General features: G+C 38.6%; 1 long non-coding RNA gene across 1 annotated transcript; it reads left to right on the forward strand.

Moving 5' to 3' along the window:
* Window positions 1-7,274: 7,274 nt before the first annotated feature.
* LOC148053427 (uncharacterized) lies at window positions 7,275-11,847 on the forward strand. The gene is made up of 3 exons (XR_015708766.1): window positions 7,275-7,307; window positions 9,395-9,527; window positions 11,402-11,847. It is a non-coding gene; the product is annotated as an uncharacterized LOC148053427 (long non-coding RNA).
* The last annotated feature ends 14,206 nt before the right edge of the window (window positions 11,848-26,053 follow it).

Consider the following 26,053-nt stretch of genomic DNA (forward strand, 5'->3'; position numbering starts at 1 on the left):
TAGATACACTCTGCAATTTTCCAGGTGCCACATGCACCTTAGTGACAGAGATTTGTTAAAACAGATTTTCAGTTGAGTAGGAGATGTGTATCCAGATGCTCAGATGATGAGTATCTTGGGAACACTTATTTACAGCTTAAAATTTTACCACATTTGTCTTACCCATGTGTTACCTACAAATGCACATCTCATTAATGCTGATGTGTTTTACTCTAGAGCTCAGTAATTTCAAATCCACTTTAGTTCTGAACAACCAAGACAAACTTTGTATTTTGCATCCAATTCATGAACCTGGTAGAAGTTTATTTTCTGTCAAGTGTTCATTAGCTGGTTGCTGTCAGATTCAAATTATTTAACAGATGGAGAAAACAGCCTCCCAAACTCTGGCAAAGTCCCTGTTATAACCCAAAGGATGATAAAAAAGGCAAAATCTTTTCCAAAGATTTCTGATTCTGAGTAAGGAATATCTTTGTTACCACCAATGATTTAAATAACTTTTTTTTTTTTTTTTAATCAATATGCTTTTAAAGTGCCCCTCTTTCGTGAGAAAGCACTTTCTTTTATATTGCTTTCCTTAAAGTCTGTTATGGAGATGACATCCCTGAAGAGTGTTGTAGGGCTATTGTCAGCTAAAGACTGGAATCAAGGAAACAAACTGAATACAAACCAGCTACAAAAAGTTGTTTTGTTTTTTTTTTTTGGTGTCTACTCTTTTTTTAAAGCAAGGAAAAAGATTGTCCTTAGGCATTTAGCCAGAGTCAGGTCACCTGCAGTGATGGTTATCCCGCACTTCTAAGGTGTATCTTCATCAGGACTGGCAGCTTCAACTTCAGTTTGTGGAGAAACGTCCCAGTGATTCTAAGCTGTCAAAACAACATTTCTTCTGGCTAATGTACGCCAGCGCTAACCTCACTTATTCTTTGGACATATATCTACAATAAGAGAATAAATAACCTATGAGGTTGTTTGCCTTGTGCCAGTTGCATTTTAGACTGATCTAATTAACTTTTTCTGAATCAACTTTATAAGGATTGCATATTTAATCAGTCTGATGAATATTAAAAAAGTAATTTCAGAAAGAAATTGTGAGCTGAGTCTGGAATCATCCAGTGTCATAACATCAATGTTAAAGAACTAAAAAAAAATGGCATGACTTAGTAAGTTTTCCTTTCTCCGAAAAGAACAAATGAGAACAAACTGCCTTAAAGTACCAGCACAATTTTAAATAGCCAGTGGTTAGTTTGCTCTGGATAACTTGTCATTGTAGGATGTAATGATATAATTGAATTTATCTTTCCCCCTTATTTCCCCCCCCCCCCCCCCCCCGGCTATAGATTTATTATAAAAGCATTAGGATTTTGGGGGGGAAGATCTTCAAGATATAGGCTATTAATTTAAAACATTTTTCCCCAAACCTTTATAAACAGAACAATGAAGCAGAAACTTTCATATTATCCTTACATGATCAATTACCTTTGTTAGTGGTTTTCATAAATTTCTAATGCATTAGTGTCCTTTGAAAGTGAAAAGGACTCCAGTCAACATGGGATATGATTGCATTTGAGAACTGTTTTTTGTATTATATGTGATCTCTTTATGAAAGTCAAGAGAAGTCTGTCCAGGTTTTTGGAAACTTTGAAAGCACTTAAGTGGTGATGCAGTACTAACATACTAAAAAGTAAGTAAATTTCACAAAAGAAAATGTTTTTTCAGAAATCATACTAAGGAAAGTTCTCACTCATTTTAAATGAGACAAAACCACAACACCTAACTGGTCAAAGAGCAGTGGAAGTACCAAAGCCTGGTTTCCTATGGGTTTGTGTCCTGCTTTCCAGACTGCTGAGTTTACATAGCCTCCTGTTTAGTTTGCAAAGGGCAGTGCATCTTGTTGCTCCCATGGAGTTAAGTGCCTGTTGGTGGCATTCCATGGGCACACAGCAGCATCTTTCTTATTTCACGAAACAATTATTGCCTTATCCTTAGTCCAGGCAGTAATTTGGATGTCGTTCCTCTATCCAGGCTGAACCTTTTTTTTCAATTTCGTTTTTTTTTAATTTGATGGACTTGGAAGTTATTGTTAGCACTGATGAACACACAGTGCAATTGCCTAAGGTATTTCTGTAAGAAACCAGACCCTCCTCATCCCTCCCCCCAAAATGTGTGATCTAAAAGAAATGCTAAGACATCTACAACATAGACCAAGGTTTCTCTGTTTTAATGTAATTTTATAAATTTTAAAATTAGAATATAATATTTTGTATTTTGAGAACTTCATTTTAATATTCAGGTAATCTCTTTAACATAGTTTATTACATATTTCAAAAAGTGTCAAATATTCTAATAACTTTTTCACCCAGTTTTTTTGCGTGATAGATTTACTATCTTACTTAATTCTTAGAATTGATATACTGGTGAAAGTGGAATGTTAAAAGACCTGAAAGAATGAAAGGATTTGTAAAATGTCAATTTTATAACTCTTAGTCTTTTGGAGGAAAGTAAAGCTAGTTCTTTATTCATTTCTTGGAGTTGTAAAAGTTCACCATGAACAAATGTAATATGTGCCATATATCTTTCTGTCAAACAAAAGATAAAGGGACTTGCCATTACTGATCATTATTTTTTAAGAAGTAAAAACCTGTCATTTTTTTGTATAGTGTAAAGAAGCAAAAAAGATCACAAGTTCAATTTTTAGGGAGGCAAAAGAAAGACTTTGTGGGATACCTTAACATCATTCAAAGGGATACTGACTTTCTAGGACAATGCAAGTTTTCAGGGTTGTCTCTGAAGTTGTCATTGTCAGTACACTTGAACGTGATGAAAAGTGTCTTTTATGCTTGTCTTCTGATCTGAAAAGAAAGTACCACGGCGACAGAGTGAAGTGTAGGCATTAGGAGTGTGCGTAGCTGTCAGTCGAGTGGGGAGGCAAGAGTCTCTGCTCAAAATGAAAAATATTAAAAGTGCTTTTTACATTATTCCGTAGCCAAGGCAGTACATTATAGCAGCATATGTGTTATGCTGCACTAATACAGCTGCAAAGTGAGCTACATTTAAACTCGAAAGAATGCTTGAGGAGAGGACTGTTTTCATCTTTATATAAGAAAGGAATTTTTTACAGTGAAGACCAATCAGTCACGGGAACAACCTCCCCAGGGATGTGGTAGAGTCCCCATCACTGGAGGTTTTCAAGATGTGATTGGGCAGGGTGCTAAATAATCTCAGCTAAGCTCCCTTTCCCATGAAAGTTTGGACCAGGTGACTTTCGAGGTCTTTTCCAACCCAGGCTGTTCTACTGTTCTATGATTCTCCAGCATATTTTTTCTCTGCTAAATGCAGAGGTAAGAACAAGTGTTATTTGGTGGTACTGGTGACTGCATTCTCCTTTTGTGTCAAGTGTGGGAAGTATTTTTGGGAAAAAAGTGGCTAGGACTGTTATTTGCTATAGTTGGTAGGATGTATTTCTTCTGTATCTTTATCAAAGCCTGATTAGAGCCCACAGACTTAGTCATACGAGGATGCAGAAAAAGGAAAGTATACTAGCACTCTAAGTAGAATAGTGTTGTTCTTCTCAAATAACAATATGTAAATCAACCTATCATGTAAATAGCCTGGAGGAAAAATAGAGTTATCCTGACTTACCCAACTGCCAATTGAGAAAAAGTAATTAATCATGTGCATGGTTTTAGCTCCTGGCAAATGAAGGTAAAAGACTTAAATTCAGTTTAAGCAAATTTATTCTGTTTCACATTTGTGATAGGTTGTGTGTGTACTTGGTTCATTACTATCTGTCAACTGATGCATGGTAATTTGTTAAGAGATGGTAGTAAATATGTCCACATGATTAAAAGCAATCATCATGCCTTAAGATACTGCTTTTTATTACTTTGGTATCTGACCGTGAATGCTTCTAGTTTGCTGTGGCTGTGTAATATTGTGCTGTGTAGATTAGTAAAACTCTCACAGTAAAGTGATTGTCTAAAGAGGTTATAAACTCTCTATTCTTGGTGGTCTTTTAAAAACAGGATAGATAAACATCTGTCAGGGATGACGTGAAACAAGCTGATCTTGCCTGTGGACAGGGAATGGACTAGGTGACCTCTTGAGATCTCTTCCAGTCCAAGGAGTCTATGATTTTAGTTTAACTAATCCAATGAAATGCCGCACAGGGATTTGTGCTAATTTAATTAAGTTGGCTTTTAAACAAGTTAACAGATGTTTATACTTATAGGTGCAACCATTTAAGGTTTAGAGTGTGCAATTTATTCCAGTACTTCACTGTTCTTTTAATTAGAAAACTTTCCCCTAAATCTAACTGCAACATGTATAAATCCATGCTACTTTTATGTATCATTTGTGCTACTTTTATCCTGTCCACCACAAGCACCTCGTTGTAGGGTATTTTACTTCCTTAGAGTCATGTGCTGTCTTTCCCCCTTTGTTTACGCTCTTTGGTCTTTTCTCCATAGGTTTAGCAGACTGCATTTTGGAGTCGGAGTTTTTTTACCTCTCTGAATATTTTTCTCTTTTTTTTCCCTCCAGAAACTTTTCGGTTAAACTATGTCTTTTTTTGAACTGTAGCTTCCCAAACTGCATCACTTTTTAGGCTGAGTCTTTATCAGTACTGGTAAAGCAGAAAGATATTTCCATGGGCAGCACTCTTGGTTATACATACCACTAATTTTAAACTTGGTTTCAGATGCATCTGAAAGATCTGGATGGAGATTGCATGCAGGTAACTAAAAGTTTGAAATCACATTCTTCAATTAATCCCTTGCAAGTTTGTCATAGATGAAATGGTTTTGTGTCCTGCTTTTTATTTTTAGGTGAGACCAAGGACTTTGTGAGGACTTGAGTCTTGAATATGTTGATATGCTCCTCAAGTTTTTATTTTTTTAATTAAAAGGAAGCTTCTGCAAATTGTAAGGGGAATTTCTTTAATGTTTTCTGTTGTGGCCTAACTTACAGATTAAAGCAGTGTTTCTCACCACTCGAAAATTATTTGGATTCAGAGGCAGGATTACTGAATCTAGAGAGGGGGAAGATTGTTTCAATTTCTCCCCAACCAGCCATATGTCCATTTATATAGCCTTTAAAATATGAATAATAATCATATAGCACAAGTAACACTAGGTAATTGTTCATCACATGGAGGGAATTGTATGAACAGATAACACAATTTTCCGTAGTCAGCTCTATAACTCGTTTAAGACTTTGGGTGTTTGGATTTATTCATGCTCTCAACGGAGGTGTGGAAGCAGACTTAGTGTTAGCTCATTGTATGTGCGTGCAAATGCTGACACTTTTTAGTCTCCAGTAGTCATCTACAGGGGCCATCCTTCCCGCCCTGCTTTGCTAAATGCTTATGTTGTCTTCTGGATATTTTCTCTGTTTGTTTCACTTTCAGCCTCAGATGAATCACTGATATGTCTTTCTCATGTACCTGGTGTTCCCTGGTAGGAAGCTTCCAGCCAGGCCATCGTCTTTTTCTTGTAGGAGCAGAGTCTCAAAACTTCAGTCTGAGTGCTGCAGCTGCGATGGATGGGTTCTCTTGAATTCCAGGCATTTTCACCAGAGTAATTGCCTGCTATTGCAGGAATCTTTCCCCTTTCTGGTGACATAATTACTTTTGTTGAATTTTCTTATATTGTATGTGAAAAGCTTTAAGCTTATTATAGGCTGGATGGTGTGTGGTATTGGTGAAGTGAAGCTGTGGGATGGTCTAAAATTCTGCTGTATGGTTACTTTCTGTGCTGGAGAACTAGATTTGATAGCCTAGATCAGATTAGTAAAAGTCATGATCCCATTATTGTTATTTGCAGTGCTGCAGCACCTTTCTTACTGGCACTGCAAAAGCAGAAAATGGTCCCAGTCACGAACTAAAGAATTATAAAACATAAGACTGAAAAGGTCATGTAATTCTGATTAAGCAGAATCAACTGTTCCTAAATTCCTCTGTCTTGTATGGTGCTAGGTGATAGAGTGTTTTCCAAACACTGAAAATTTAAATAAGCTGTAGCATTAATCTAATTGTAGTACTTTCTTCTGTTTGAATCTGTTCCTGAAATACTTTGGTGTTTGTTTCTTTTCTGTCTTCCTCTTTTGTGAGCAAATAAAGTGAAGATTTCTGTGATAGGGCTTTTAGTAATGAGATTTCCTCTTTTGTCAACCTTTAAACCCTGATCTCACAGGTCAGCCTCTAAGAGATATCTGAGCCCAAGCAGCACTCAATTGATTTAACTGGAAGCTGGAAACAAGGACGATATTTTGATGAATGGTGAAAGTTTTGATCTGACACAGCTTCTTCATTTCTATTTATTTATTTATTTACTTATTTACTTATTTATTTATCATGATCCCTCCCTGGCCATTCATTCTTGCCTTAGGCTTGCCTGCTCTGTTGTGCTGGAATTTGTATTTAATCACTTTCATTCCAAAGGGAACTGAGCTCATTAAAGCAGCAAGAAAGATTTTCAACAGAGGATTACAGGCTCAGCAGCCATCTGTGGGGGTGTGTATACTGTGCATATGTGTGTGTGTGTTGGTGAGAAAGAGGGAAGAGGAAGTGACCAAAATAAGGAAGCTCCCTTATGTCTTGTCACATAGAAAGTAGTATGTTTTTGTGTTTTGGTTTCTTTCTCCAGTTGCCACTTCTCAGAGTCTCTGTCTGTCTGTCTGTCACAGAGAATGGCAAACCCACTCCTTAAAAAGTCAGTAGGTGTTTTAAAGTTTCACTCCAATCTCAGGCATCAGTGAACCTCTTCGAGATTCTTATGAAATCAACGACGATAAACAACTGGAACTGCTTTAAAAAAGCTTTATGGTCATGATGACTAACCAGTTCCATGGTTTCTACTTCTTTCCACAGAACCACTGAAAGAGATCTGGAAATGGATAGTTTAAAACATTGTTGTTTGTATCAGTAGTTTCTTTTTTTTTTTTTTTCCAATGTAAATTTAAAAGATTTCTTTTTAATGGAATTGTCCTGGTTTCAGCTGGGATAGAGTTAATTTTTCTTCCTAGCAGCTGGTATAGTGTTGTGTTTTGGATTTAGGATGAGAATAATGTTGATAACACACTGATGTTTTAGTTGTTGCTAAGTAGTGCTTACACCAGTCAAGGACTTTTCAGCTTCCCATGCTCTGCCCTGTGCACAAGAAGCTGGGAGGGGGCACAGCCAGGACAGCTGACCCAGATTGGCCAAAGGGCTATGCCATACCGTATGACATCATGCTCAGTATATAAACTGGAGGGAGTTGGCCAGGGGGCAGCGATAGCTGCTCGGGGACGTGCTGGGCATCAGTTGGTGGGTGGTGAGTAATTATATAGTGTATCACTTGCTTTGTATATTATTATTGTATTATTATTTTATTATTACTACTACTATTACTACTATTCTATTTCATTTTACTTCAATTATTAAACTGTTCTTATCTCAACCCATGAGTTTTCTGACTTTCACTCTTCCAGTTCTCTCCCCCATCCCACCGGGGTGGGGGGAGTGAGCGAGCAGCTGTGTGGTGCTTAGTTGCTGAGTGGGGTTAAACCGTGACAGGAATTTATCCGCTCCCACCAAACACTTTTTTATTTTAGCCTATGTTTGGTTAGTTGAAGTGAAATAGGACAGATAGATTAGATAGATTTACATAGATAGATAGATTGAAGTTTTCAATTAACTTAAATTGTTTAGGCTTGCTATAGGAAATCTGTACTGGAAATGAGGCTAGAATAATTTCTTCTTCCACTTTAGTCATCGCTTCTATGAAAAAGTATTATAGCTATAAATCTAAGTATCTCAAGCATCCATCTTGCCTTGCATTTGCTTGCTACACCTATTGATGGGTCCTTCAAAAGCTCAAGTAGGCAGGGAATGACTTTGTGTGCAACTTGAATATCCCTGTACAGAGAAGAATTCTGTTAGTTGAAGGAATAGGCAAAAAATGTTGAGAAGGTTTGATCCAGGCCACTTTCCTATACCAAGACCAGTACCTTATTAGGCCTAAGTGTTGGTAAACAGATGTGTCCAACCTGTGACGTAGACTCTGCAATGTCCCTAGGCAATCCTAGTCCCAGTAATTGGGAAAAATTTATAACTCATGGCTAGAGCTCATTGCTCTAATGGGCTTTCAAGAATGCCATTGGGTAAGTCATGTCACAGTACATGCTGTTGCAAATCCAAAGCAAAGAGCTAAGTTTACGTACCAAACATCTACTGCAGTGACAGGAAAAATTCTGTGAGGATATATATGCACGCAGCAAATACACAGCATTTCCTTTAACTAGCTTATGAAAAGAAACTTCTGAGCGGGTGTATTTTTAAGTTGGTTAACTCTTTAATTGTTACTGTTAACTTATGGGATCGTCTAAAAAGAATGTTGGTCTGAGAAAGGCCCCTTTTACCATAGAGGTATATAGGGCATACATGTATCCCATATGGGACACGCCCTTTGCCACAAGTTTATAGCATAGGGAGGGAACATGGAAACAGCCAGTCTGGTGACAGCACTTAAATTTATTCTTTTCTTGGTTGGTTTTACATATAGTCTTGTCTAGTTGAGGAGAAAATGGAAATCCAAAAAGGATGCATTAATAGGCTCATAAGAAGAGGAAAAACAAACATTGAGGATGTAACTAGAGTGGTAGACCTAATGGGGGAGGCGGGGCAGGGGGTGGGAAGAGGTGCTGCAAGGAGACAGTAAAAAAATGAATGACTGCAAAAGCACTGTAGGATCGCAGAGACTCTGAAGGGAAACATGTGCGAGAAGGTCATGACAGTGAGAGCATCAAAGAGCAGCCCAAAGTGCTCAGTCTGTGCTGTGAGAGGCCACCTCAGTGCCTCCCCTCTCCCTGGAGTGTGCTGGTGCGTCAGGGAGCCCTGGCTGGGCTGCCCACCTCCACCGTCACCCTGCTTCTGCATCCACATCTCTTTGTGGCAGCCCTTCCGCACCTCTTCCCACAGAGTTGCCCCTTGTAATTGTGTTTCTACCTTTCCCTGAGAGCCATGGGCTTGTAAGTTGGCCAGCACTGTGCCACGCGTCCCCATCGCCATCTGGTTCAGGCCTGGGGAGGGGACAAGGGACCACTGATGAGCTATTGCCTCTGTGACTGCCAGATCAAGCTCCTAGGGAATAGCTGCATATAGAGGAAAACACGGTGTGTATCTTCTGGATTTGCCTTTGAGACTAGGAGTGTTATCTTATGTGATGAGTGAATGCTAAGTTGTTCATTCAGTGATCAAGACAGTGTCTGCTGTCAAACTGGAAACATCTTTAAGCAAAAATTAGCATGAATCCCTGTTTCTTTATGAAAGGTTTCTGCCAGATCCAGCAAACTACTTAATTTCCTTCCAGTTTCTTTTGTTATTCTGCTGTTGTTGACAGACTCAGCTTTTTTTACCCAGCTCCAGCAAATGAGCATTGTGGCTGTTGTCCTTCTCTGAAGCAATCATTCACACCATTGGAGCCAATGTGAAGTCTTTGGTTTGGATGTCAATCCAACTGGGTCCGACCAGCCTTACCTACTCTGATGGGCAGGTATTATGACTTACAATTTAATCAAATGATTTCTCAGCTATGCCCTGTAATTTCTAGAGGATCCATCACAGAACAACACGCAAGCTGGCCAGAAATAAAATATGACTAATGGTACCATATTCTGCTCTAAGCTACTGGGTCAAGACAGGCTATTGAAAGGCTGGGATTAGTTATTTGCATTGAAGATGGTCTTGTTGAAATATAACATTTAGTTATATATAATCAGGCTACATTGTAGAGCAACCATCACTGGATGTAGTTAGAGGGAAAAGATACGAGACTGTTTCTAAACTTTTTGAGACATTGAGGGAAATACATAGCTGAGGTAAACTCTTCGTAAAGAGTCTGTCATTGTTTTATGTTGACAAATTAAAAAAACCCCAAACAAACACCAAAATCCAACAGTTGGGACTGTTCTTTCCATCCTTCAGTTGGAACTCAAGTTTATTAAGAATACAAAAAGCTGGAGACCTTACCATGCAATCTTGACTTTGGTTTTATCCCACCCAAAGTGGGACAACTGAATTATAGATCTAGTCATACAAGGTTTTCTCTGCAGTTGACAGAAGATCTTTCAGAATGACTGAAAAGGCAGATAGTCTCCACTAACTAAAAGTAGAGTACTTAGTGCTTTAGGCAAGTGTCTGAAATTAGATAAGATGAATCCAGACTTTGAGACATCAAAAGATGTTTCAGAGGAAATCTTTCAACAGCTGTTTTCTATCAGAAAAAAATACCTGGTTAAAAATAATAATAATAAAGTGATATATAAAGCTTTTAACCTATGGCAATCCAATCAAGACTGCAATTTGGCCTTTAGTTATCTTCAGATTGAAGATGGACTTGGAAACAGAGCCAAACCCACAGTCCCTGGCATATGCCTCTGGCTTCCAGATTGCACTTCCTCGCTGCCATGTAGAGGAGAAAAACGAGCGTGCTCCTATGCAATTCATGTAAATGTTGTAGGATTTCTGGTTTGTAGCTGGCAAGCAGATGATGATTTTATTGAAACAAAATAGCATGTCTTCTTTGGTTTTGATTCCCATATTCCTCTTAAGATGGTTCTTAGCTGAAAATAAATATTTTATTGCTGAGGAACATTTGCCCTGAGTTCAATGGGTAGCATGTCCCTATCTGAAACATCAATACTAGGCATTTGATTTGTGATTAGCCATCTGACCATCCTCTGCTTTTTTCTGGGTTGACAGATTTTCAATGTTTGACTCTTCCTGTGTGATCTTCTTAATTTTTTTTTCTGGGATTCAGAACATGTTAATAAATTTCTTATCCACTGTCAGGCTATTGAAAACATTATTTTTGAACTATTGAATAGAAAATTAGCAACTGCTTGCTCACAATTTTTAACCAGAAAGCTTCCTGGTATAAAAACGTTTTAATCCTCTCAGTAGGAAGTCCTTTTTTTCTTTAGTCATAAAAATGTATACTCACACTATGATCTCTTCAATAATTATATATAAAAGTAGTATTTGATAAATATTGTGATGTTAGAATGAATTCAGGTATAGAAATTTGATTCTAAGTTTAATTTTAAGGTAAATTATGATACCATATGTAATATGTGATAATAACAATGTATCCAAAATTACAGTAGTCACTGAAATTTTCTCCGCATATGTATGTACATATAAGCTTATGCATGAATTTGTGCAGGTATATGCATTTAAAAATATTAAAATGTTAATATAGGTATTTTATATTAAATTTCTATGTGTGTGTGTGTATATACATGTTTGGGGATTTTTTCCACTTAGGCAATGTCAAGTATTAAAATTTCCTTAGTCAGGCTCATTCAGCCACATTGCACTGATGGCTATTTTCTTTTCCTGTTTTCTTTTTCTGACTGTCCCTGGCAGATACGTTTCAAAGAGGAAGATCACAGATCTCCCTTCTCATTCTCCATGTTTGCAAACAAAATGATCCTCTGAACACAGAGAGGCCCACTGTGCCTTGGACCAACAGTGATATAGATGAGCATTATTCGTATGGAAATTGCAAGGTATACAGCAAAGGCAGACAGCGTTGTAAATGACAGCAAATCATTTCATCCTATTTCATCCTGGTTTGAGAAGTCCTAACTTTGTGGTGTGTTTGTGCATAGTTGTGTGTATGAGATAGCCCAAGGAGTTACTGCTTCTTTGTCTGCCTCCCTGCCTCAGCTCTACCCTGTATAGGCGTGGATGAGATAATAGTTCTGCTTTTTTGTTTCCTTTTCTCTCTTGCCTATGTTTACAATAAAGTGCCTGTATTGCAATTGCAATGAATATGCTGAATGGTCTAAATGATGTGAAGGAGAGACTCACTTCCTTTGGTGCAATTTTTTTCTTAGAGAGGTTTTTCAAAAGTTGAGCAAGACCCTAACGGAGCTTTTATTCCTATTGAAGTTGAGAAAGATGGAAGCAGCTTTCTCAGTGCATGTGGAGGACTCCCACAGAAATCAGTAAGGCCTTGGGTTCCCAGGGGATGACTCTGCTGTTTCCCCACTGATGCAGTAAAAAAGTGGTTGCAGGCTGGGGATGGGCAGGAGGGTGTGGGAAAGGATTCCTCATCTCTAAGCATTCTACAAACAACAGTGAATTTAATGGTCTAATGCAAGACTCCCCACCATTCCACAGCACAGACTGCATCCTCTGAGAGGGCTCATCTTGCAGACATGCTTCTCTTTCATCTGTGAGGACACCAACTTTCCCTTTCTCCAAACAATTACACTAATATATCTTTCTGTGGTGGCCTGTGTAGATTGAGACAAATATTAGGAAACCCGATCTGTCTTTTAATGCAATTTAGCAGTTGGAAATGAGGACATCCAGCATCACGTAACCAAGCAGTTCTTTGTGGACCACAGGCAAGTGCTGCACAGACCACAGGGCTGGAACTTCTCAAGTAATGCATTTCCCAAATGCTGCGCAGCCAACGTTAACTGCTCCTACCACCGCAGGGTCTGAATGCCTTCTCCTCGTTACTCTAACTCAACACAGTTAGTTATTACAGGTGGCTCAAGTAGAAATGGCTAGAGCTAAGGCTGCCTGGCAATTTCCATTATAAAACACTGTTTTCAATAGCATATAACTTCTCCAAAGTTTAATTGGTTTGTAGTTTTCCACACTAAATGTTTGACTTCTTTTTTGGGGGGGAGATAGGAAGATGGAAGAGAGGAAGGAATGATGATGGGTCATAAAAACAAATAGATTAAAAACAAAAAGCTGAAAGTTGTGTAAAATTTTACTCATTTTTCCCTTATAAAAATATGCTTTTTTTTTTTTTTTTTTTTTTTTACCTGCCCCATATAGGAGCAAGGATAGTAGAGGGGGTTTGTGGCATGCAAGGTGGTTACTGTGGTTCTTCCTTTATAAATGTACCCATGGTTGCGCCTTTGAAAACCTGTTTGCAGATGGTCAGACTTGTGACAGCTGGCAGTTAGTTTCTCCGCTGATGATGTTGTGTGCACTGTGTGTGCTCCTACCCCTTGCCAGCACCCATGTCCCATCATCAGAGCCAGGCTGAACACATCCCTTCTGGAGATGGCATGGGACCCATCGGTCCTCACCGTGGCCAGGAGCTGCTGCGACGTTGGGCTTAGGACCTGAAACTCCTGATTCAAGGACATGCAAATAGAAAAGAGAAGGAGACCAGGCTGTTGGGGGGAAAGGAGCCTTGTGCGAATGGCAAGATGGGCGTCGGTGTCACGAGGGAGCAAGGAGGCAGCAGGGCAGGAGAGGACCGGGAAACTTGGAAACAAGACAGCTGAAAGCCTAGCGCTGAATGCTGCCATTATACAGCTTCTGGAGGAGTTACAGAGTTATGCAGCTCTGAAGTGCAGGAGCACTAATCATTTTTTCCATTTTTTTGAGGGTGTCCAGTGTTCAGAGGGTGAATCAGGGCTGTGTCATAAAGGCAGCTGTTTCCTGCAGAATCCCTTCCTCCTTTGTGGCAGACAAAGTTGAGGGACGGGGGATTGCTGAAGGAGAGAAGATGGCTTTTGTGACTTGGTTGTGAGTTCTAATCCACACCTTTATTATGCTAATTATTCATTACATGGGGTTTTTTGTTGTTTGACTAATAACTGTTTATTGTAAAATACATATTATGTGGATGAACTCCATGGAAATAAGCCCTTATGAAACTTATTCTGTCTTCAGAACAGATATTTGATAATATCATGTAAATAAGCCATGAGACTACATATTTAAACATTTAAGTATTTTCATCCATTTTCATTAAGTGTTTTTTCATTGAGAACAGTCCATCCTGTGCGTTAAAGAGGCAGACACTCTCTGGGGGGAAATAAGTGTATTATGCTTGAATGAAACATTGTCTTGGCATGTAGCAGAGAGGAGAAAAATGTAAGGTTTCCTGTGCAAACTTATTTGGACACTTTTTAAATTTTGAAAGCTTAACTGTGCTACCCTAGTACTGTATTCAATTAAAATTGTTTGTATTTGTTATTTAAGCTAATCTGGAAATTGTTTCTCTGAGTGTTTTCACATATGTGTGTGCTCAAACATATATGTGTTTATGTAAAGTGCATTTATTAGGTATGTATAGAAATATGTGAAGAAATACATGTTGGGCCAGAACTCTCTTATTCCTTATCTGCCTCATGAGACTTTCAAAACGATGGTTTCCTGTTTACTTGTTAATTCATCATTATAAAATCCAAATGCTATTAGTGTTCTCAGTGTTCCTGGTGCGTATCTGGAGTTTTAAGCGTATCCTTCATTTTCACAAAAGGAGAAGAAGACATTATTTATATTGCTTTGATGTAATTTTAACAAAAAGAATGCAGAATGTTTTTATAAAAAAAATTCTCCCATCATCTGAATGGTAATTACTGGGGACATTCACTGAAGGTTTTTAAAACACAGTCTTTAAGCTGTTCTTGTGCTCCTGCTATTTTCAAATCCTATATTTAAAAGTAAATTAATGTGTGACTTCAGTGTTACCACCGATTCTGCAAGGTCACAGGACACAGAGTGAGCTACACTGAACTATGGAGAAAAAAATGAGTTGCCTTGGTGTGGTAAAGCTTAAAAATGATGTTCTCTCTCCACCACCCAGCACCCTTTCCCAGCTCATTCTGAGACCAGCTGTCAGATCTGCTGAGTCAGTTTTCTCTGAAGTTAACTGAAGAGTTGGGACAATAAAAATGACAAAATTAGATGTGGGCATTTCAGTTCTGTTCTCTCTGGATCTTCAGAAAAGTCCAGGTTTGGACAGCTTGACCTTGTTGTAATTCACACAGAGCTCGTGCTGGAGATTCCAGTTTTCTGCCATGGAACAAGCACAGCTCCTATCCTGAATGAGCCTCTGGCCATTCCCAGACATTGTTTATGGCAAGAGTTCAGGAGGATGTGAGCCAACTCTTCTAGCTATTTGTACCATTTATCTCCCCATCCCCCACCCGATCTCGACTTTTTCCACTGTTATGAGAAAAATAGCTGTCTCTTACAGCACACTCTCTCTACTGATGTCCCCGACAAGCATAGTCTTCTCAATACAATGTGATAAGGGCTTTCGTATATGTGGTGGGTGACCAGTTTTGCATATATTTCCTCTCCACCTCTTTCATTTCCTCTGTGTGTGTGTACTGACCTCAGACTGCAATGGATACTCAGCTGAAGCACGTACATAGGCACAGGCATTGATCCTCGCTCCACTTGCAGAGTTTAGCTGGCTATCCCTCCTCTGAAGTTTTCTTACCATTAAAATGGTTGGGTTTGATCAGGGCTTTGACACTTAACCAGTTATTTTTACTTACAAAGTCTCTGTCTTTTTCAAAAGCTTCCCATGTAGATTATGGTTAGTCTTCAAAAAGCTTTTTTACCTTTGTACAGCTGAAGATCAGCCATTTTAACTGTATTTTGCTGGGATATGTTTGATCTCATAATAAAACTTCATTTTCAGGAAAAAAAATGGTTTAACTGGTCGTTTAGTGGTAACATCTGTAGAGGCTTGGGATTGTATTTTTTTTTTCTCCCCTACAAAACTATTGGTTGTTTTGACACTTTTCCTTTCCACAAATTTTATGCCACAAATTTGTTATCCAGAGATGTTACTGAGTAGCTGGGTATTGCTGTACACTGGATGTACAGTTCATGTATTTGTTACAAGGGGAAGTCAGGTCTCTGCTAATCTGTTTGAACACTTCTTTTGACATTAACCACACTGTGCTCCTTGATGAAAGAAAGCGTTTCATGGATCCAGCTGGAAATCCTCTTTTCTTCTTTGGTCAACGCCAAGTCCCCAGCTGCACATCATGTTCTTGCGTATGAGCTGTAAGATAAGAAGGAACTTTGAGAAATTGAATCTGTCCTATTGTGGTACCTGGACACCAATTATTGCTTCAGGTGATAATGCAATCTATCATTTACAGATTGTGTATTCTCATCTTTGGCTGACACTGCTGCCTCTGTAGTGGTTGTCCAAATTGGATACAAGCATGACGCATCTTGATTTCTTCTTGGGAATCACACCACAATCTGTACTAATGCTTTTCCTATGGGCCAGTTGCCCACAGATGGATAATGGATAAATTCTTTGTATGGCTTTGTTAATATTGTGATAAAATTATTTAATTGTGAAAAACCATTATATAAGAACAACTTCCTGAAAGGTTTTAAGAAACTCTTTTCTATGGAATGTTTTAAATTTATGAATAGATCAAAGACAGAAAATAGTATGTTAAAAAATTGGAAAAAAATCATTCCTATTCCTGTACTGAAACAGTTGAAATAGAGTGATAAGGAATGCCAGGCTAATAAAGACATAGTAAATAAAACTAATTAAAAAGAAAGCTCTGAAACTGTTCAAAAACCAGACCAAAACAACAAAATCCCCATCCACCAAAAAGAAAAAACCCTTTGTGCATTTCTATGAAATTGAAATCCAGAGATCGTGATGGATAAACACCGAGAATCCTGTCATTCTGGGTACCAGAGGTTTGCATTGAGACATGCAAATAGAAACAGTTTTTGGTCACAGCACGTGCCATAACCAGACAAGTTTTGAGCCTGATCCTCTTGTCTTCGATCCCAGTACGAATAGTACTTCTGTTTAAACAGCTCTGCATCCTGTTTAACTGGACTATTTTTAAAGCATGTGCAGTAGATGGCTTTAAGTCTGAAGACTGAACAAAATTAATTGATGGATTATTTTTCTTAAGCCCCGATGCACTTTCTTAAAGTACATTTTGTCCATTTAAACAGCCAACTGTTAACATTACATTTCTTCAGAGAACTTTATTCTTTCATTCCACTCTTCAGAAATGTTGTATATTTTCTCATATCTTTAACTACGTTGTGTAGGTTAATGAGGTTAGACTCCTCTGGAAGAATGGGGAGGTTCTGACGCTTCATGTAAAGACATGCAGAAAAGCCTATCCATGTGCTGTTGCTGGGTATTTTATACAAGAACATTCACTGATAGCAGGAATGCTTATATTGCATTTTGCCAGCAGGCAGTTCTTTAGCTGTTTAGAACTCTGCAAAACAAACTCCAAGCCCACAGTTTTAACTGAACCTAAAGATGTTTAATTAGAAATTAAAAAGGCATCAGTTCTTTCTCTTGCTTGAGAATTTGGAGAAAGTAAAGAATGCTGGTGGCAAGTCTGAGCAATATTGGTAAAACCAAGCTGGAAATGTAAACATATGGTGAATTCTTACATTTAGAAGGTTTTCTCAAAAGACAGATATATTCTTAGGCCAACAAAGAACAAGAATCCTTTCAAAAGAAGTAAATATATACTCCTTTTTTTTTTTTCCTTTTGTGCAAAGAAAATGAAGACTGGCTTGTGCAAATACAGAAAATATTCTGCATGTGCTAGTTAAATTTTATTCTTATTTTTCTTTGCCCTCATGTCTCAAATATGTAAATATTGAATGGTTTGCCTAAAAGAGCAGACGTTGAGTCTTAATCCAGTCTACTTGTTCAAGCTGCATATCCTAACTTATGGGATATTTTCTTGTTGTTTTGGTGCTTATGTCAAAGGGACTCTGCTTAGTGCAGAAAATAATGAGGTTTCCTTTGAAATTTTGTAGGCTCTGAATTAGCCTGTAGCCAATAGAGTTCAGAAAATTGTTCCTTCACCTTCACCCTTTTGTATCTAAAGAGACAGCCACTTCCCCTTGCCACCTTGTTTGATTCCAATCCATGCTTCAAACAAACAAGAAGAAATGACAGAAAAGATAAAATACAGAAAGAATTCACAGGTAACTGTAGAAGTAGAAGGAAGGAGCTGAAGAAAGAAAGGGCAAAATCAGTTTGGTAAATAGGATTTGGCATTTTGAAGAAGATGCTGTTGTATACCAGGGTAAAAATCTTTCTACACCCAATTCAAAACCAAGGCAGAAGTTCACAAAGTGTGCATGTTTTTTGCGTGAATTAGCTATTTAGGTCTTGCACCTCGGAAAACATAATCCAGGAGTGCAGCTCAGACTGGGATCCACCTGGCTAGAGAGCAGCTCTGTGGAAAGGGACCTGGGGGTCCTGGTGGACAGGAAGCTCAATATGAGCCAACAGTGTGCTGCTGCAGCCAAGAAGACCAATAGGATGCTGGGTTGCATCAAAAAGGGCATCACCAGCAGGGATAAAGGAGTCATTATCCCTCTCTACTCGGTGCTTGTCAGGCCACACCTGGAATACTGTGTACAGTTCTGGTCCCCGTTATACAAAAAAGATGTGGACAGGCTGGAGGGGGTCCAGAGAAGGGCCACCAAGGTGATCAAGGGTCTGGGAAGCCTGCTGTATGAGGATAGGCTGAGAGAGCCGTGCTTGTTCAGCCTTGAGAAAATGAGGCTTAGAGGTGATCTCATCGCCATGTACCAGTACTTAAAGGGGAGCTACAAAGAAGATGGAGACTCCCTTTTTACAAGGAGTCACACGGTGAGGACAAGGGGTAATAGTACAAGTTACTCTCAGGGAGATTCCGATTGGACACGAGAGGTAAATTTTTCACAAAGAGAACAACCATTGGAATAATCTCCCCAGGGAAATGGTTGACTCTTCTACACTGAACACGTTTAAGACTCAGCTAGACATGGTGCTAGGCCATCTCATCTAGACTGTGCAAATTCTTGCCTAGAAAGGTTGGACCAGATGATCCTTGAGGTCCCTTCCAACCTGGTATTCTATGATTTTTCTCTGTATATTTTCACAGACAGCGTTTGTCAATAATCTATGCAAACCTACTGTAATACTTAAGTTACTTGCAACTATCTGACATTAGAAAGTTTTAAATAGTACCCAGGCTTGTAATGGAGTACTCTATCTATCTGTCTTCTTATAAACTTCCGCAAACATTGGCCTATAAATAGACTTCATGAAAATAATTGAAGTGTGAACTCAATATAGTGTGAGTGGGATATACTGCAGTGTTATAGATCTGGGTCACTCAAGCCTTTAAGAAGGAAATGACTGAGGCTCTGTGTGCAAAGGGGAATAAATTAACAATATAAAAATATTTGAGAGGATGTAGCAGTATATTTGAAATGACCAAAGAATGATGAAGGTGTTATGGCTATTTGTGAAGAAATAGATGATGACAATGTCCTAGAAGAATGTATGGGAACAAATTCCTTACTGAGCTCTGATCTCAGACCCTGAGAATAGAAACACCTTGGCCATGGTGTTATCTGTAATGCTACCTGAAATTTGAAATCATGAATGTCTAACTGTGGAAAGGTCTTTTTAGAAACACATTTGAAATCATCTTACAATTTCTTGAAAAGTATAACCAGAGCAGATGCCACAAGCCAATTTCATGAGTGAAGGATCAGAGGCAGGTCAGAGTCCTCTTGGAGGAAGTGAGAGGAGGGCATGAAAGGAGATTTCTTACATAGGATCTGGTTACTGCCCAGTCCCTGGATGCAAGGACTGGGTTTTGAGCTAAAATATAGCAGTTTAAGCAAGCTCTGGGTCTTCTTCTTATCTGGGAGCAGGGACTTCAGGAGGGGAGAGAGAAAAGCTTGCAGGGGATCACAGGCTTCTTCTAGGTGCAGCTTCTCCTAAATGTAAGCTAAGGAGTGTGTTGTAAAACAGTGACACAAGGGAACATAGCAATGGTTTCCTGTAGTGAAGGGGAATTCCATCCCATTATTGTGCAGCAAAGGAAAGTATAAATTATGGGGTATTCAGAAACCAGATATTGCATGGCAAAAGATGACATATAAAAACGTAAGCACATCTTAATATTGGAAAGTCTTGCTCAGACAGAATATAGAGTCTTGGAAAATGGAGAGAGACGCTTTGTAGAAGACCAGGATAGGAAGTTCAGATCTTTATTTTACACTTCCTGGAAAAACTTAGGTCATTTCTGCAGTCACCTCAGTATTAATGAAGGAAGAAGCTTCTTCTGTCTTCTGCAGGATGTTCATTTTCCTATTTGGTTTTTGGTGCTGTACTCCTCATGTCTAGGCCGGCCGTCCTTATCTGGTACAGTGATTAATTTTCTTTTCCTACTTTCAACCTATTTACAGACACTAGTTCTCGAAGTTACTAAAGATTTATACATATTTGTAATTTTTCTTCCAAACTTTTTTTTTTATTATGTTCACTATTCTTTGGTCTGGAGATGTTAGAATACAATTTTTAACAGCTTTTTTGTTCCCAAAATATTTGCTGTTGTTTTTTGATTTTCCATCCAATTTGGCAATATGTTTGGTAATACATTCAAACAATATATTAAAATTAATATGAAGTATTTCACTGATAACATACTTAGAAGTTTAGGAGTCCCTATTGACTTAAGAAAAGTATGTGATTTCTCTGTTTTATGTCAGAGGATGACTTTCACATGCAATCCAGAACTTCATTTACTCCTTTGGCAATTAGAGAGGATCAGACAAAACATAGTATTATCCTGCAATGACTTTGTGAACTGTGTGTATGTTTGTGTGTATAAGCATGTGTCTTTCTCATCCTTATCCAGGTCATCCTCTACATTTTTTTTTTTTTAAATAGGAGTTTGTCTCTTTTCACAAGACTATCGACTTGTTTTATTCCAGGATGAGTATCTTTATATTTTTTTCAATGATGCTTCTATACCATTGAATAGGGGAATAATGCTGTTTGGGTCCCCTAATTGTTACAACTGGTCTTCTTTCAGCTCTCTACGTGCCATGTATCTCATTGCTAACTGGGTGCCAAAGATACCTGAGATATCTGTATAGGGGTGGCAGGTAAGAGAGAGGAACTTACAGGAGACCTGGCTACTTCTTTACTGACAGCTGGAGGCCATATGGGATCCTTTAAGCACTGAACACCTGTGTTTTGTTGATTAGAGTCCGGCGACACATTTCACTTACTTACTCATACTTTGCTCTAGTACAGTAGTGACTATGTTAAACCTGCTGGAAGGCTTGCCATTCACAATAGTGTCATCTGTGCACCACTCATGGTGTTGAATGTTGTTGTTTGTTTCTAATTTATTTTATGTTTAAGTCACAAGAAGCAAAGAAACATTTTGCAATGAAGCAATGTCAATTTTCCCCACCTGGATTTGTGGTTTTAATATTAGCTAAAGCAAAGTAAATAATACACTGGGAAAATGAATACTGAGAAATGCACTTACTGATTGTTTTCACAGAATTTCATTATACAATTATCTGTCAATCATTGTGCCATTAGGCAATTGATTCTAAATTGTGTGTCATCTTTCTGGTATTCTAGTAAAAATGTGATAGTATTTTCTTGTTCCTGGACTGAGCTCTCTGAGGCAAAAGCACGGGTTTAATTTGAGGGCAATCAGATGCTAATTTTTAAGACACTTCTTATTTATCTATGGTAATTTACTGCAAGGGAAATTTCGGTAGTACAAGGCAAGGAGAAAAACAAAGCAGTTTGGCTCCAATTTCTCTCACACTCTTTGAATGGGGACTGTGCTACGTATGTAAATCAGATCTGTGGTCTAAAAGAAGCGTGGAGGGCTTTAAAAGGCTCTAAATGTATGAGCGTCTTACTGTCCCTGCATCATTCCCACAGTTGTGCTGGCTAACGGGACCGAACCGGGCCCCTTCCACTGTTCTCTAATCTAGCTATAGTCTTGCTCTGTTTCTTTGTGTATGTGAGGGGACAGACACATGCCTGTCCTTCTGTTCAAGTCTTCCCCTTTTATCCCTGCCTGGCAACTATGCCAAGCAAGAACAGGGCCATTTGAGACTTACAATTCAAAAGTTAACCTGGCATTGGGGTGACAGTGGGCACTGCTACTCTTTAGAAAAACAAGGAGTTCTTTGAAAAGCAAAGTTAGTGAAACCATATTTCTTACAGCTTTATACATTGTGATTTAACCTCAATGTCTTCAGCTCCTTCTTCTCTTGTCCTTTTTTAATACTCCCTCCATCCCTCTCCCCAGGAGTCATATTCTAGCAATTCTCTCCACTTTTCTGTGTCCCTTTTACTTTTGTCACCTATTTGGCATGCTATCCAAAAACTACATAAGCACTGGCTAGCCAGCTGACCACAGTCTGGTGCAAGGGAAAAATATTTTGGGATAACTACCTCTTTGTCAGTATTTCTTTAACAGACAATTTCTGGGGAGCTTGCATCACTCTCCTTTGAGATCTCACTAGCAGCTTGAAAATCTGAGGTCACTTGAAAAGAACAGGAAAAACCTGAAACATTAAACTTCTCTATATATTTGTCATTCTGATTTGGACTGATATTTACCAAAATTGATTCACCAATCACTAATACTTGTTGCCTTGGGAAATGTCTCAAGCATTATCAAAGAGTTAAGGCAGTAGGGTGTTATTGCCTTACAGAAACCTGCTTCGTTATCTCGTTGCTAACAAAATGACTTCTTTTTCTGTTTTTCATTTGAAAACTCTGTGTGTGATCTGTTGTTCAAATAGAGATTAATTAAAATGTTAAGAGCTTTCTGTGCTTTAATGTGGGTGGATATCTACTTGACCACTGGGATATATTGATACCCAATCCTAACCCTTATTACATAAACAACTTAGTGATTTTTTTTTTTTATTGCTCCTCTAATGCAACAAAGCATTGTTTCTGTTTTTGTCTACAGCTGGACATTGACCTGAAGGCATAAGTCTTTTTTTTAAGTTGTGTATTACATTAAATTCTTCAGTACTTTGGTCACAGTGTTAGTGCCTTGCCACATGAAAAATTACGTGCTTTTAATATATTATAGGGGAAAGGTCCTCTATTTTACACTTCATTTGGCTTTCTGTTCTGTAGGTCAGATATTCTGAAAGAAGTATCGGAAGATTTACACTCGATATTCTGATATAGATTTACTGGCTATATTATATTTAACATTCTGAGAATAATTTTGGTACCACCATAAAACTTAAGATTCATAGAGTAAAAGGGCAAAAGGAGCCATTCTATCATCTTCCCTGATCTGTGGATGCCTTATATTTAATCCAGTTACTAATATATTGAGCCAAGTGTCATGAACTTGATTAAATAATGTCATCCAGAAAAGCTTTCATCCAGTGGCACTTGTTACACCTTTAATTGAAATTTAGCGAAGTTAATCCCCGCAGTCCTCCCTTTCTAAAGACCCATGTGTACTATAGTTACAGAACATGGAACTCTCTACACCATCTTTGAAATAAACTAAACATCAAAACTCTGACTGCAAGGCATTTGCCCCCATTCCCAGACATTTTTGTGGATCTCTATTGCATTCTCTAATATTTTCAAAAATCCCCTTCACAGTAGGGGTAGCAGAAACATATAGTATATTCCAACATACTTTCAAAAAATGTTGCATATACAGATAGTATCATATTTTCTTTCTTCTTTCTCACTGCTGTCCTTTTCCACATCTTTCTTGCCCTAGCAAGAGAAATATTTTTTTTTTTCCCCAAAGCTCTGACTGTAGCTAAATCCTTTGTGGTCTAGGAAATAGCTCTCTTTTGTTGACTCCTTGGTTCTGTGATTGCGAGGTGGTTTCCTGTTACCTGTAAAAAATAATGGAAACTAGGGGAGGTCCATGATGACTGGAACAGACTGAATGTTACACTCATCTTTCAGAAAGTTAAGGTGGACTTGGGAACTAAATGTGGGTGAACCTTATCCCAGTCCATGGAAATATAATGGAGTGTGTCCTCTTTGAATTAATTTCCAAGCAGACAAGGGATAAAAAGGCAGTCAGAAATTATCTACCCAATTTACAGAGGGAAAAATATGCTTTACCAGCATGTCTGTCTTCTATGATTAAATGGCTTTTGATGGGGATGAGCTGGGAGCAACAGAAGAAACTCATCTTGACTTCAGTAAGGCTTTTGATATTGCCTCCCTCAACATTCTCATTTAGAAGCTGAGGAACATACGGATGGGCTGAAAGGACTGTTTTAGGGGATTGAAACTGTCTGGAGTTCCAGGTTTAGATGATAACTTGATGTCTAGTAATGAGTGGATAAATACTGTGCATCAAGGATAAATACTGGCCCCTATTATTTAATAAATTTGTCAACAGTCTGGAGGATAAAATACCTTAGAAAATTTAAAGAGAACATTAAAAGAAAGTTTAAACACAACATTAAATTTGGAGGGTTGACCAGTGAATGGCAGAATTTCAGTCAAGACAATCTTAAGGACTGGGTCAACAGGAATGTCATGGGTTTCAATAAAAACCATACATTTCCACACCAAGGGCAAAATAGTAACACATAACATTAATTCTGGGCAGCGACAGTCAGAGCTCACAGTGCTCTTGTGGCCCTGACAAGTAGGAGAAGTAAAGTTAGCAGATTGAGACAAGTCATTTTTCTCCTCTACTCAGCACTAGTGATACTGGAAGACTGCATCCAGTTTTGGGCTTCCCTATTCAAAAGGACTGTTAAGAGATTGGCATCAGCAGAAGGCTGCGAAGATGGTCAAGGGCCACAGGCATGTGACCTACCTGGAAAGGTTGAAGGAGCTGGGATTACTCATCCTGGCAGGAGGAAGCAAAGGTGCAGTCTAAGAGCTGCCTACAGATACTTGCAGGCAGTTACAAAGAGGATGGAGCCAAGCTCTTTTCATTGATGGTGGATGGTATAAAGAGGCCAAAACCTGCATTTTGGGAGGTTTACTAGCCATGACATTAGGAAGGAGTCTTTCATTCAGAGGGTTGTGCAGCACTGAAACAGGTTCTGTCCTTGGAGGGGATGGACTGGCCAGACAAAACTACATCTGACCTGACCTCGTGTAGGAGATTGCTGTGCTTTGGACAGGAAACTGGAGCAGATGACCTCCAGACATGCCCTCCAATCATAGTTCAATGATTCTGTGATACATAGTTGTGTTTCAATCCTATGTCATCTGTTCCATCACTATGCCTGGGACGGATGCCAGGTGACCTTGAGCTTTGTGGTGCCCTTTTTGTAAAAGACTTATAGTTTTCCATTCTTCTGGAATTTTCCATGTGTTCTAGGACTTGCTACATATGAATATCAGTAACTCTGAAATTGTTTGTTCAGCTCTTTAATGAATCTTAGATTCCCATTATCTCAGCCTGCTGGTCTTGAAAACGTTTAGTTGATACATCCTTAGCTTTGTGAAACTAGCCCCATATGGAGTGCTTCCATGTGTGCAGACACATCTTGTGGATGGTCTCCTTTCCTTAACTCACTCCAGTCTAGTAAGTGGGCTACTTTTATTGATTATAAAGACACTTGAAACATCTGACTTGTTTTCACACTGAGGTGCATCTTTGGGTCAGATCATTCTCTCCCATCCCTTGGAACACTTTTGATCACTTTTTTTTTTTCCATATCTATCTTGCAATGACATTAATTTTTTTTCCATACAAACTTGAGCTTGAGGAGTAATTTATCCTCCTGCCTACCTTGATCAATAGTCTTGTGTCAATAGCCTACTTTGATCAATAGCCTTTTCTTAGCGCATTGATCTGTATTTATCTGGATTCCATGAGCTTTGAGTTATGTTATGGTTATTCATAAGTTTTGGTGTGCATATGCATATATGTATGTGTGTGTACATATATATATTTATTTGTCTGTCCATTCGATCTTTCTGAAATAAATTATAGACAGAGATATTTAAAGATGAGATTTTTGGCAAAGAGTAGTCTCCAAAGTTTAGAAGAGATCAAGTGGTGTTTCTCTGATGAGATGAAATGCACAGCCTAAGTTAAATTATTTATATTATTGCCATTAGCACAGGATCTCAGGACCATCTACACTTAGTGTTTCCTACTTGAACCTCTCAGTGACCGTCTTTGCATTGTTGAAAAAACTGTAAACATTGGTTAGTTTTCCTAAGTGAGAAAGTTAACCTCTTGCCTTTTTCAACATCCAGGTAACCAGAGTTGTTTGGGAGGAGGGATGCTCTTGCCTAACCAGATTGCGTGAGAGAAATGCACCACCCCAGCTGCTCTTCCTGCTCTGCAGCACGTGTCACCCTCTTCCCTTAACACCCGTACTGCCCTCAGGACTTACATAAAAACAAACCACGTTTTTTTTTTCCCACCCCCAGTGCTACCATCAAGTTTTTTCAAGGCTGAGCTTACTTTCCACTTGATAAATATTTTTAAATAT

The sequence above is a fragment of the Nipponia nippon genome, unplaced genomic scaffold (assembly GCF_047370975.1).
Source record: "Nipponia nippon isolate SJK-2023a ecotype South Korea unplaced genomic scaffold, ASM4737097v1 scaffold_4, whole genome shotgun sequence".
Lineage (NCBI taxonomy): Eukaryota > Metazoa > Chordata > Aves > Pelecaniformes > Threskiornithidae > Nipponia > Nipponia nippon.